Here is a 13,307-nt window from a genome sequence, read left to right as displayed (position 1 = left end):
GGAGATACGGCGTAGTTGACTCAACTCAGTGTTCAACCCACGCTCTCACAACTAATTATTGATTCTCAACCGAGTGAACCCAGTTTAGCCATGATTTTGGGTTAGTTAGATTATTATGCCAAGGGCAAGGAGCGGAGGTTTGGATATTTGGATCATTTGATTTCATCAAGAACGGAGAAAGAACAAAGGTGAGTTTTATAGGTTTTTAAGTCTCAATTTTTCTCAAGATCCGCGGGCATTTGATGGAATTAGCCTATGTAATTTTAGTATGTTGTTCTAAGTAAGTTTTTACACATTATTCATGAAGGAATCGGAGTTGAATCGCGTCGAAAGAAGGTGTTCTGGGAAGCCTCAAAAAATGGTTAGAACATGTAAACTTCCATGTTTGAGTGCGATTATATTGGAGAATTACCGAAGGGACAAGCGATTATATTGGAGAATTACCGAAGGGACACACATCAGTGTAAGGAGGGTAAAATGCGTCCAACATCGTTTTGGGGATGTGTCGCGTGAAGAAACAAGTAACATGTCGTGCGAATATATGCGAAACGCATCCCAACACTAGCGACATCCGAGAACTAATTCATCAGCCCCAATCCAAGAACCACGACCACGTTCAACGACTTGAACTAACCCTGCGTGGCAACGTGTTAGCATAAGAAAAATTGAAGAAATCCACACGCGTCAAGAATCAAACTCATGTCGTCGGAGCCAAACACACTAATCAGAAGGTGGCACGTGCCTAACACCCTAGTGCGCCTTCCCTCAGCCTTGTAGTACGTGCACGAAAATACCTTCCAAGCATGTGACTTGTTATGTGAGATCCCATTTTAGTTGATTTTACTTCTGTTTGACTGTTTTTCATTCCATCTCAATTCTGATCCTAATTTAACTTGAATCAAGTCCTACCAACAGGTTTTCAAGAAATTTGGAGCCTCTAACTAACGGAAAATAAATTCAGAAAGACACACTTCATCTCGACAAGTAACCACGTAAACTTTTGGCAAGCAATACTTGTAGAGATTGTAATTTAGAATATTAAAATGGGTATGACGATAATATCATCTACTATAAGCTTATTCAAAATTTAACATGATTGATAGTGAAAAGAGGTACGAAAATTTGGCACACATTTTAAGATTTAGAATATTTGATGTCTGTAAGTTTGTAAGTTAGTCATGCGTTGTGACTTGCGAAGGTTTAATATTTGAGTTTCATAAGATTTTAGTTATATACGTAACATATATGGTGGATAAGTAAGATTTTTTTTAAATAATTAAAAGTACAACTCTATAACCCAACTCGAGAAATAGTAGGTTAGATTGTGAACCCTATTTTGGGTGCTTGGCTCACCAACCCAACCAACCCAAAATATGAGGTTGTCCAAAAGATTTTTTCAACTCCACCTAACCTCAGTCCTTGTACACCCTAATAAAAATAATGTTTTGACCTATGAAAATAGAACGATCCTTGTACACCCTAGTAAAAATAATGTTTGATGTTAAACCGATTCATTAGATTAGTCTTGATCAAGCTAATTCTGGAGTGTGTTGTCTTGGAATCTAAGAGTGACTATCATAAATTTCAAGTTCGATCCAAGAGTTATTCATCCTTTCTAACTAGCTCTTGGTTAGAATCATTCGTTAAGTTAGCTTTATTTGTAAGAGTTTGCAAAGATCCTAGAAGGACCTTTGGCTTTGTAAATCCAGCTATTGTTGGCGCTTATCACCTTAAGGCTTGTCATGAGCATGTCAAGATCATGACGTTGCACGATTGAAGAAATACAACCATGGCAATTGGTATCATAGCCAAATTTTATCTGTCTAAGTCAGATAAGACAGTCAGAAACATGAACCTGAGAGTTGAACAAACACTTTGCAAATGTGTCAAGAGTGCCACAATAGACAGGAAAGTTGCACATCAGAATCAGGCATAGCTTTGTGGGTTGAAGATAGACTACTTGAGAAGAAGTCTTACCCGTTAGTGAAGCACGTATCGAGCTTATTTTCCATGAGATTGGGAGTTTCGAAATTGGGCTATAGATAATCAGAAGGTGCACTAGATAGGTGTCTTTAGAAAAGTCATTCTCATCAGAGGAATGATGTCAATAATTGCAAACAACGGCCAAGTGCAAAAATGTGCACAATGCAAGTCTATATGGGTGGATGACGTCGCTGCAAAAGAGACACTTGAGTTAAAGTAGGAAAAGCCCAAGAAAATGGATTTCTCACTCTGTTGGAAGCGCTCCAAGAAGCGAACACATGTGTGTTCTTTGAGTCATCACCTTGTTGAGACCAGCATCCGCTTAAAAGAGGGCATCAAGGTGGATGTGAGCGACTTTGAGAACGAAGCTTCCGCAAGACCAAAGAAGCGTCAATGGAGCATTTTCCACATGAAGGTGGCCTAGATAAGAAGTTGCTAAAATATAGTGCCACCGCAGGGATGTGTTACAAGCTTCCAGACCTTTCTTCCTAAAAGGGTTGTGACCATGACGAGAAAATGTTGTGTGATACACAAGCCCAACTTGCCACCGTAAAGGCATGTGACCATGACAAGGATATGTCGTAATATAGATCTCCATACGACTTAGAGAATAAGATGGTTCAGGCCAAAGTGGCCACATTTGGGACACGCTCTTCCTAGCTTAGGCGAGGAATACCGGTGCTAGATTTGTCATAGTTTGTTTGGTGAATCCTAGGCTGAATCTGAGAAGTGGATGAGTTAGGTCCTTGGTGGGATAGATAGCCCCCAACCATTGGGCAGTTGTACTTACCAGCTTATGCTGTGAGTCTCAGATGCCGAGAGAAGATCCGACAGTGGGATAGTTCCTAAGTAATGTGCAAGTTTTCATATTCATTTTGGGGTGCAATCAAGTTCAGCATGCTAAATTAGCAGCCAATCCAGCGTTGGGATCGTCTTCGGGGCGATGCCAAGATGCAGTTGAGGAGAGTGTCACAATCCACAATACGATTGTACCCCAACTAAGTCATCGAGGACGATAACTAGTTAAAGTGGGGGAGAGTATTACAACAACCTCACTATGATGACAATAGGTTGCGACCCCCACACACAGACATACAAGGTGCCAACCTTCAAGTCGAGTCCAGTCGACCACATGACAGTCAAGACAAAAAAGTATCATGATGCAATCAAGGAGATCGATGCATCATACAACGCACCACGAAAGAGTGTGCATTAAAGCCAAGTTGAGGCATAGGTAAGGTTGGAGAGAACAAGGCGTTTGTTAAAATAAAACTCACTAATAAATCTCACGTACTAACAATAGAACGCTCTGATACCAATTTGTGAAAATACTACTCGCGTATTTGTGAATGAGATGTGGAGGATGGAGAGACAAAAGAACACTGAGTTTATAAAAAAAAAAAAAAAAAAAAAAAAACTTTTCTATTTCTTCTTGTATTATTATTATTATTTTTTTTTTTTTGTTTCTTTTCTCCCAGACTAGAAATACTAGGTATTTACAGCCTTTTCTAACTCCAAGAATAGGTATGAGAGAACCACCATAAACGTGCCATTATTCCTCCTAAGGCTCTTGGCCTTTTCTTTCACGCCCCACTTTTCAAATTAAACTCTCCTAATAAGTTAACTAAAATTCGCATTTAGCATTTTAAGTTTATTCAACAAAACTCCCCCATAAACTTAAAAGCTCTATTCAACGACTCCACCTGTGCCATTTTCGTTTTGTCGAGCTCAGTCGTGGTTTCTTTAATTTTCCCTCCTTGTCCTCGAGCAGCAAACTAAGTTTGTCCTTTTTGATGAAACTTCATTTGGAGCTTCTCGAAAACAGCCCATTTGAGACAACAACTCCCGTTGTTTCTTTAATTTCCCCTCCTTGTCCTCGAGTAGCAAACTAAGTTTGTCATTTTCTGACCAAACTTCATTTACGACTCCACCTGCGCCATTTTTGTTTTCTCGAGCTCAGTCGTGGTTTCTTTAATTTTCCCTCCTTGTCCTCGAGCAGCAAACTAAGTTTGTCATTTTCTGACGAAACTTCATTTGGAGCTTCTCGAAAACAGCCCATTTGAGACAACAACTCCTCATTTCTCCCGTTCTCAGCCACGCTCGACTCAGTCAAAGACGTCATGACTTCTTTCAGTTTACTCAATTCCCTTCGCAAGTCCACAACGACATTTTCCACTTCCACTTAGATACGCTCGACTCAGTCAAAGACGTCATGACTTCTTTCAGTTTACTCAATTCCCTTCGCAAGTTCACAACGACATTTTCCACTTCCACTTAGATTGCCTCCTCCATTTTGGCTCTATCACGAGTGCTTATCTCAATCGTGCATCGTAAACTCACCGCCTCCTATTGGACCCGATTCAGATTCACGTCAAGTGAGTCTCTCTGTTGAGTTAGTATCTCTATATCTTTCTCCTACCTCACTAGCTATTCCACTAAACCATCAATCTCCATTAATAAGTCAATTCTAATCTCCATTAATAAGTCAATTCTCTTTCTTTAGCAGATATTGTGATTATGTAACGACCTAGATCCACCGCTAGCAGATATTGTCCTCTTTGGGCTTTCCCTTTTGGGCTTCCCCTCAAGGCTTTAAAACGCGTTTGGTAGGGGAAGGTTTCCACACCCTTGTAAATGGTGGTTTGTTCTTCTCCCCAACCAATGTGGGACATCACAATCCACCCCCATTCGGGGCCAGCGTCCTCGCTGGCACTCTTTCCTTCCTCTAATCGATGTGGGACCGCCCCCAAATATGTTGGAAAATAAACTTAAATATTTTTTTGTTTGGTGTTTTTTGTTTTTTTAATTCAGTCAAAACGATTTAATTATGAGGGCATAATTATCTCAGGTAGGAGAGCAAATAGGGGAGAAATTTACTAAAGCGAGAGTAAATGGGTGAGAAAAAAATCGTGGGTAGTTAAAGCCAGCCTCACGAAGTGCTATAACAAGGCCTCATGTATTCAATGTAATAGTGCATAGAAATAACAACAAGAAAGAGGAGAAAGGACTGTCTGAATTCGTGTGTAATAAGAACTTTTTTGTCTCCTTGTCTCTCTCCTTTGCAACACCTCATTTGTTATTGTCTCTCTCCTTTGCAACACCTCATTTGTTAAAGTTTCGTGAGAGCCTCAGGAAATGCTACAAAAAAGGCTCAGGTATCCCATGTAATAGTGCAGAGACACATAACAACAAAAAAAAGAGAAGAAAAACATTGACTGAGAGAAAATACAACAAGAAAAGAGAACCAATGTAATAGTGCAGAGAGAAATAACAACAAAAAAGAGAAGAAAAACATTTACTGTCTGAATTGGTGTGTAATAACCTCTTGAGAACTTCTTTGTCTCCTGTCTCTCTCTCCCTTTGCGACACTTCCTTTCTTAAAGTTTCGTAAGAGTTATCTCAACGAGTTAGATTAAGAGTGAACGTTTTATTTCGAGGTTAGTATCGAAGCAACTTTAGCTTACTTCATCAAATTGGTATCAAAGCGATTTCAATTCCAACAAATTGGTATCGAAGCAGCGTTAGTTTCAACAAATTGGCATTAGAGCTGTGTTCATTTTCTACAAAAATCCACCCTCCTTTAAGGCCTAGCGTCCTTATTGGCACACCGCCTCGTGTCTACCCCCCTTCAGGGAATAGCGAGAAGGCTGGCACATCATTCGGTGTCTGGCTCTGATACCATTTGTAATGATCCAGATCCACTGCTAGCAAATATTGTCCTCTTTGGGCTTTCCCTTTCGGGCTTCCTCTTAAAGCTTTAAAACGCATCTGCTACGGAAAGGTTTCCACACATTTATAAATGGTGGTTTGTTCTCCTCTCCAACCAATGTGGGACATCACAATTGTAATGACCCAAAATTTTCTACTTAATTTAAGGTCGCTACTGTATACGTACCATGAACATTGAATGCGGAAGACTTCATTTAAATTCCATAAAACATAACCTTTATCTTAAAACACAGCCATGGACTTAAATGTTTCGAAAACATCTTTAAAACGACACAACAAAAGACCCAAAATAAAATAAATAAGCGTTTAAGTTTAAAACATCCTATTCTAGCCTAAGTCTAAGAAAATAAATACCACTATCCTATGCATGTGTCATGGTCTCGAGTTGCAATACCGCCGTCAGCCGTACAGGAATGCCTTGCCTTAACCTGAAAAATGTAGTAGCACATGACTTGAGTCTTTAAAGAAATACTCAGTAAGTGACCCCACTATTGGGGTTAAATGCAACAATCACATGCAAATGAGATGATGGGACCTATCTTTCAATCTGTCTTCCTACGGTGCTGTTCTAACGGGTAATTTGGACGTGTACCATATACTCTACACACAGCCCATACGTGTGAGTACGGGCTCACCAGTTTTTGTTCGCACACGACCCACAAAGAGCGGTCGACGTCTGGGTCACCACGGAAACCAAACCCGACCTTCAGCCACCCCGAAGTTACCTGCTGTAACGCCCCTAATTTTCTCTAACCTAATTAGCGACGTTACCTCATACTTGCATAATCAACAGAACAAGAGTTCACGTAAGACAATCTCAATAACGACAATGCGTTCATTATTGTAAGTAGTTCATACCTGGGGAAATCAATAACGACAATCTAGCCTGAAATAATCAACAGAGAACTAGAGGAAACAATTGCAATAACTATGAACCCAAAAGAATCCAACAAGGCGCCTACGACACTATAAACACTCCTCAATATTTCTATGGCCTTCGCAGCATCCACCGTCAGCCGTACATGGGAGCCTCGCCCTTACCTGAAAATATGGGTAGCACGTGGCTTGAGTATTATATAAAATACGTAGTAAGTCGCCCCACTGTTAGGGTTAAGCATATAATCATATATCAGGATACAAGCAGTTGCACACAATACACATACATGTCGCACGTAATACACCTACATGAGCACCAGTGTTAAAAGAAAGAAACTGAGAGAGGGGTTTGTCTTCCTTNAGTCTTTAAAGAAATACTCAGTAAGTGACCCCACTATTGGGGTTAAATGCAACAATCACATGCAAATGAGATGATGGGACCTATCTTTCAATCTGTCTTCCTACGGTGCTGTTCTAACGGGTAATTTGGACGTGTACCATATACTCTACACACAGCCCATACGTGTGAGTACGGGCTCACCAGTTTTTGTTCGCACACGACCCACAAAGAGCGGTCGACGTCTGGGTCACCACGGAAACCAAACCCGACCTTCAGCCACCCCGAAGTTACCTGCTGTAACGCCCCTAATTTTCTCTAACCTAATTAGCGACGTTACCTCATACTTGCATAATCAACAGAACAAGAGTTCACGTAAGACAATCTCAATAACGACAATGCGTTCATTATTGTAAGTAGTTCATACCTGGGGAAATCAATAACGACAATCTAGCCTGAAATAATCAACAGAGAACTAGAGGAAACAATTGCAATAACTATGAACCCAAAAGAATCCAACAAGGCGCCTACGACACTATAAACACTCCTCAATATTTCTATGGCCTTCGCAGCATCCACCGTCAGCCGTACATGGGAGCCTCGCCCTTACCTGAAAATATGGGTAGCACGTGGCTTGAGTATTATATAAAATACGTAGTAAGTCGCCCCACTGTTAGGGTTAAGCATATAATCATATATCAGGATACAAGCAGTTGCACACAATACACATACATGTCGCACGTAATACACCTACATGAGCACCAGTGTTAAAAGAAAGAAACTGAGAGAGGGGTTTGTCTTCCTTTCCTTCCCATGGCCTTAGGCCCTTGCTTTGTCTGGGCGGGGTGGATGCATGGTACTTTTCCACACATGGCCCACGTGTGTGACTGTGGGCCCACCAGGCGAGTTCGCAAGCGAACTCCCTCGGCCTGGCTTGGTGAGGTATGTATGACATACAATACCGGACGCCACAGAAAAAGGAGGGCCTGCATGATATCGTGGCGAACACAATATCGAATATACGCGTCCATACCATCAGTAGCATAACGGGGGAGTGCCCCAGGTACATAACCATAGCGTGCATAAGGTTCTTAAGGTTTACCTCCATGGCATTATACATACAACGTTCCATCCCCTCACCGCATTACCTAGCATAACTGGGTCAAACATCGAGTAAGCATATCGTAGCATACTAGTCATCACATTCATGGTATGCGGGGTTCTCATTACAATCATGACATGTCAATCAAGCTCATACATACAGGGTAGCAAATCGTGTCACAAACGTCATATACATAAACATGGCATACATAGCATTTAACTGCAAGAAACATCTAAACATGGCTGAGCGAGCTCGCGGGTACCCAAAGAACTCGACCCGCGACCCGCTACTCCGTCTTCCTCACCCGAGGATCCCGATGAACCCTAATCGCAGAGTTCGACTGCCGTTGCCGATGAGACCACCGCCTTCCGTCGTCCTTGGCGATGCACCCGTCCCGCTTGTCCCGAAGTACCCTAGCGTCGGTTTGCTCCTACCTAAGGGCTCACAGAAGTCTGAAGTTTCGCGACGTTTTCGATCCCTCACCTAAACCTCGACAGTGTCTCGAAAGGAAAAGATGGCTACTAAAGTATCTAGGGTTTAATATGGGGACTCAAGGCATTAATACACCCTTGCTGGCAAGGCATGCCTCACCGAAAATCCCGCGATTTCNTTTTTTTTTTTTTTTTTTTTTTTGCCTTTTGAAACCCTTATCGTTACACTGCAGAGAAGAAAAAAAAGTGAAAAACTAGAAAGACAGAGAAAATCTGACGAAGCTCTGGCAAAGCCAAACCCTACGAAATCGACATCAAGACCTCCGTTTTACGCAATGAAAGTAATCCCAAAGACTTTTACACACCAGAGGTAGATTTAGACGAGTCCTACACGTTATACACCGTCGGGCAAGGGAGACAGAACGTCGGATTTCCAAACCCTCTCAGATCCGAGAGTGTTAGGCCTTTACGAACCAAACGAATACCAAAAACGGAATTAAGGGTAGAAGGAGACTCGGAAACGGAGAAAAAAGGAGGGTAAAAGGACGTTAAAACTGATGGTGTTAATATAACACATGCGGAAGCAATTTAGATCTTAAGCACTTTAAGAACATTAATTATAGTATATAACTAGCATGTTCATAAGTATTAAAACTTAATTAGTTTAGACTAACCTTTTGTAGTTCAAACTCCTTTTTCCTCACGAACCGGTTTCGAACCACCACTAGTGTCGTCTCCACTATCCTCCGGCCTTAGAACGGGATTGTGGAATTCGGTGAGTGACTAAACTTTGAAGGGATTTTGTATATGTGAAGAGATGTTTGTGAGAGGTTTTTCTCAAGGTTTTCCACCAAGAAGAAGAAGACCTTCCATGTACATTGATCACTCTATTTAAAGAGTGATGTTTGCATGTTCATGCAAATTTGAGATCACCAAATTTTGACACTTAAAATTCCACTAAAATGTTTGGGATTATATGTCAAGCATGCATGTTTGAGTTAACCAAATTTTGACACTCAAAATTCCACTCAAACTTGTGGGGTTTATTTGGCAAACATGCAAGTTTGGTTAAACCAAATTTTGACACCTCAAAATTCCACTAACATGATTTTTCCATTAGATGAAAGTCAACATTTTGACTTTCTTCATTTTAATTAAACAATTAATTTGAATAATGAATTTCAAATTAAAGTAACATTAAATAATTAATTAAACTATTTAATTAATATTTAATATTAATTCAAATGCCAATCCCAATCAATTCCGACACATAATTGATTAAGATATTTAAATCTTATTTAAATATCTCAGATTCTCTCTTTTCGTTTAATTCGTAAATAAAATAAAATTGCGGTTAAATATATCGTATATATGTAACGCATATTCCCTAATTTGAATTCGAACACTTCGAACTCACTCGTCACACTGTTCTATGGTTTAGTCCGATATGAGCTAGCAGAGGGACCTAATGGACCTATAGATCATGGGCTCCAACGATTCAAGATTAACCGATTAAACTCATTAACCTGGTTAACCAACATTCGTTAACTACTAGGACACTCCACTATAGCCTAGTAGTTGCACTCCCCTCACTATAGATATATTTCTGTCCATCTGATATAACCATGATTAGTAAGTCGATCCTTCACAGGTTGTTCGTAACTAGAGCTGGGTCAATTTACCGTTTTACCCCTGAAGTTACTTCTTGTTCCTTATGTCTCACTGATCCTCTAATAAACAATTGGTTTGTGGTCCAACCAGTAAACCGAATCCCTCTCAGGCCAATGAGAGGGTGGGGCCCCTTGTTCAAGACCTGGAGTCAGTGCTTAAGGGAACTACCTTTCTTCTATCCCTAAAAGTGGGTAGGAGTGAATTCCGTCTTGCACCCCACGTCCCCAGCCATTCACCCAGTCTTACCCCTGAAATGGGAGGCCTGTTGAGTCGGCGAACTAGAGCCACTCTCACCCATGCAAATCTAAGGATAATTCCGAATAAACAGGAGTTCATGGTTAGCTCAGGATTAAAACCGAGTTACCTAGGTTATCGAATGAAAAGAAAATCAGTCTCAACAGTAAACGACTTTATAAAGTGAGAGTGGTTTTCTTCATGGTCCGATCTTATGCAATACTCATTGCATAGGACGCCCCCACTCACATGTCTCCACATGCACAATTTAGTGATCGCATTGTTTATATCATATACAAAAGTGGGCCGCATCCATAGTGTCCCCAGAATAAGGTACTCAGCCTTATCCTTATACTATAGATCATTTTGACTATATACTTGAACTTGATCCACTCTTATGTCTCTACATATAGTTCAAGTAATCATACTATAGCCAGAGTGTTCTTAGTTTATTGGATTTAGATTAATGATCGTAAAGTTCACTTTATTCAATAACAATCTTTACTGAATAAATAACAATAATAACTTTATTGAAAATAGAATATGTTTTTGTTTACAAACTATGAGTTTTAGGACATAAAACCCAACAAAAACGACGTTACCGAGGTGAGAGAGAGATCGCCAAAAAATCGATGAGTAATTGGCGAAGAAGACGAAGTCCCACCTGAAGGCCGGACTCCCGCGACCCGAACCGAGCCCAATCTACTTCTGTCCAAACCACGTTCGATGACACTCCCGCGGCCCAGTCGCCTCAGCCCAAACCAGAAAGCCCAGTTATGGCCTAACCCACCAGCCACGACCCGAGAGCAAAAACCCAACCGACCTGAGACCTGCAAGCCCAGTCCGACACCCGACGCTCACAGCCTAGCCCACCTACACGTTTTCCTTCAGCCCAGGCCGACCCATCACTCGCGATCAACCCGAACCCGCGCGCTCGACTCAAAAACTTGCGCCTCGACCCGAGATCGCTGCACACGCGTCGCCCTCTTGCTGTGCCACGTGGCACGTCTGCAGCGCAACACCCCTCGGCTCTGGCAGCTTAATCGGCTCGGCGGTGGCTTCTTGGCTCCAGCGGCTTATTCGGCTCGGAAAACTTGTTTCCGACCTGTTTATCAACGTTCCGACCCTCCCGAATTTAGTTTCAACCCCGTTTGAGGTAAAATAGATCATTTTAAGGTCGTATTTCACAAATTCAAGTTGGAAATTAATTATGTTTGTGAAATATTAACGAAGGTGTCGAATGATCCAATAGAAACCACCCACCAACGGAAGCGTAGGACGTTTACGAGGAGCTAGCAACTTACGTTTATATTTTAGGGAGTACTTCGGCTAAGGCCTACCAAGTAAGTGGCTCACCCATCGTAGGTTACGCATTATTTGTTGTATGTTGGTACGTGCCCGTGGATTCGCATGTGACATTAAATTGTATGCTAGACTGATGTGCTTAAGTACGTAATCTTGTGAACATGAATGTATGTTGTTTAGTCTGATGTGATATGTAGTGCTTATGATATTTATAATGTTCTTGAATGATTATGGCATGATTGTATGAAATATTTGAATGTATACAACATGTAATGTATGACATGAAATACGGTAAATTGCTTGAAATATAACCCCGATAGGATTATGTATGTTACGTAGACTGAAAATGAGAAATGACATGTTAAGCATGAAATAGAACAGTGGGGTTATATTTGTTAATGACAAAGGTAGAAGTAACGGGGACCTCATGCATTATGTGTGCTCATGCATTTGGGGGATACCTCTATCCCATCACGAGGGTACGGATGTGTACATCCACTGGCAGGACAACGATCGTTATGCCTTGCATAGCGCTGTCGTGACGATTACTAGTTCTAACGGGTGTCCGGCCTAAGGAGCTCCTAGAGTATGCTCACCGGACAAGGAAAGTGGCCCAGCGTTATGCGAACTAGCTGGTGAGCCCATACTCGCACGTATGGGTTGTGTGTAGAGTATATGGTACACGTCCAAATTTATCCATTAGAGCAGCACCGTAGGGAAAACGAAATGAAAGATAGGTTGATATGAACCAAGAGACATCAATCATTCAATATGCTTCAATGAAGATGTCAAGAAAATATTGTTGAAATTATCAAAAGATATTTCAATTCATGCCACCTTGAAAAAGAATGAAGTTTCATGTTTTAAATTTTGGTGGATTACAGTTTAGAGTAATTTAGAGTTATTGTATTTCATTAATGTATTTTAAGACTTTTAATTTACTTCAGGTTACAATTACATAATGGTTAATTATGGCCATTAAAAGTATGAATGTTACACCTCTTGGAATGCCTTTAGTAATTTCATTTTGAGGCTATATAAAGCCATGTATGTTGTATTTGTAAAAAAGAAGCATTTGTGCTCTTCTTTAGCCAATGGCTAAGTTTCTTTGCAATTCTATGTAGTTTAGGTTGCATGTAGAATCATTCAAGCTCGACATGATCAATCTTGCTTGTGGAGTGATTCGAATTTCAATCAAGTGTTCTTGCGTTGAGATATTTGATCAACAAAATCATTCAAGCTAGACATGATCGATCTTGCTTGTGAAGTGATTCGAATCTCAAACAATGTTCTTGTCTTGAGATATTTGATCAACAAGGTAATCTGAATCTTATTCCCCTTGTAGTTGATTCCTTATCTTATCATAGGTCCCATCACACATTGCATGTGATTGTTGCATAACCCCGATAGGGTCACTTACTGAGTATTCTAGAAATACTCAAGCCTCGTGCTACTTTACTTTTCAGATAAAGGCAAGGCACCCATGCGAGATTGCCGGCGGCATCGTACACCCCGGGACCGTGGCACATGCATAGGGTAGTTGTTTTCCATTTTGTAGTATAGGTTAGTATGCGCTGAATTCGGTTTGCATCATTAGTTGTAACGCAAAAAAAAAAAAAAAAAAAAAAAAAAAAAAAAA

This window comes from Cucurbita pepo, chromosome LG04 (genome assembly GCF_002806865.2).
Source record: "Cucurbita pepo subsp. pepo cultivar mu-cu-16 chromosome LG04, ASM280686v2, whole genome shotgun sequence".
Classification (NCBI taxonomy): Eukaryota; Viridiplantae; Streptophyta; class Magnoliopsida; order Cucurbitales; family Cucurbitaceae; genus Cucurbita; species Cucurbita pepo.
Note: the sequence above shows the minus strand (reverse complement) of the source record.